The sequence below is a fragment of the Cebus imitator genome, unplaced genomic scaffold (assembly GCF_001604975.1).
Source record: "Cebus imitator isolate Cc_AM_T3 unplaced genomic scaffold, Cebus_imitator-1.0 Scaffold6, whole genome shotgun sequence".
Lineage (NCBI taxonomy): Eukaryota > Metazoa > Chordata > Mammalia > Primates > Cebidae > Cebus > Cebus imitator.
In genome coordinates this window covers 13,840,154-13,841,640 of record NW_016107321.1, presented here as the reverse complement: position 1 = coordinate 13,841,640, position 1,487 = coordinate 13,840,154, and the positions used below count along the sequence as shown (strand labels likewise).

Genomic DNA, 1,487 nt, shown 5'->3' with positions numbered 1-1,487 from the left:
TAGGCCATTGCCAAGGTTCTGCTCTACCTTATCCCTCTGTGTTTATGGCTCTCTGGTTCAGTGGCGAGTTGCAGGCCTTTCTTGAGGTCTCAGGTCCCAGCATTTAGCAGAGTGCCCAGCACATAGTAGGAACTTACTAGAAAGTATTTGTTGACTTTAGTCCAGGCATGGTGGTTTATGCCTATAATCCCAGCACTTTCGTAGGCCAAGGCAGGTGGTGCGGATCACGAGGTCGAGAGATTGAGACCATCCTGGCCAGTATGGTGAAACCACATCTCTATTAAAAATACATAAATTAGCAAGGCATGGTGGCACATACCTTTAGTCCCAGCTACGTGGGAGGCTGAGGCAGAAGAATCGCTTGAACCCAGGAGGTGGAAGTTGCAGTGAGCCGAGATCGCGCCAGTGCACTCTAGCCTGGTGACAGAGCGCAACTCCAACTCAAAAATAAAAGAAAGTATTTATTGATTTTGATAAAGGAATACCAGTGTTTACCCATGGAGGCCTGAGTATCAGGGAGGTTAAAAAGAAAATCTGTGTAAACTTCAAGTACTAGGAGTGGGGTGAGAAAGAGTAGTCCAAGGCACTGCCGAGAAAAATCGTGCCAGGCCTCAGGTCTGAATGGGGATGGCTACCATTCATGAGCCAGGAAGACCCAGAACTAGGAGGCCAAATTACAGATGGCGTACAAGGGACACACGCAGGGGAATGGCTCAGGTTTAGCCACCAAATTGGAAGGATGTTGATGTCCCACTGTTTTAGGGCATCAGCTGCGTGACTTGGAGGAGAGGGCTACCTTGTTTACTTTATTTTATTTTTTTGAGATGGAGTCTTACTCTGTTGCCCAGGCTGGAGTGCAATGGTGTGATCTCAGCTTGCTGCAACCTCCGCCTCCTGGGTTCAAAGAATTCTCCTGCCTCAGCCTCCCAAGCAGCTGGGAGTGCAGGTGCCCAGCACCATGCCCAGATAATTTTTGTATTTTTAGTAGAGATGGGGTTTCACCATGTTAGTCAGGTCGGTCTTGAACGCCTGACCTCAGGTGACCCACCCACCTCTGCCTCCCAAACTGCTGGGATTACAGGCATGAGCCACAGCATCCAGCTGAGAGGACTACCTTATGGTGGCTGAGTGGGCCAGACACAGGCAGTTTGTTCCTTGAAGCTGAGTGTCTACAGTCTCTTCTTCATCTGTATCCTCCCAGCTCTGAGCACCGTGCCTGACACTTAGTGGATGTTTGTTGACTAAGTGCCATGCACAGACAGTATGTACTGGACAGAACATGATGAATCACCATATGGGAAAATGTTAGCTCAACTAAATAAGAGAGGACACAAACAGATGGAGAAACATTCCATGTTCATGGTTAGGAAGAATCAATATCATGAAAATGGCCATACTGCCCAAAGTAATTTACAGATTCAATGCTATCCCCATCAAGCTACCAATGACCTTCTTCGCACAACTGGAAAAAACCACCTTAAACTTCA

The 1,487-nt window shown here is 47.7% G+C and overlaps 1 protein-coding gene across 1 annotated transcript in view; it reads left to right on the top strand.

Annotated features, from left to right (window-relative positions):
• Positions 1–1,487, top strand: part of MTHFD1L (methylenetetrahydrofolate dehydrogenase (NADP+ dependent) 1 like) — a 207,573-nt gene that overhangs the window by 51,022 nt on the left and 155,064 nt on the right. The window lies entirely within an intron of this gene.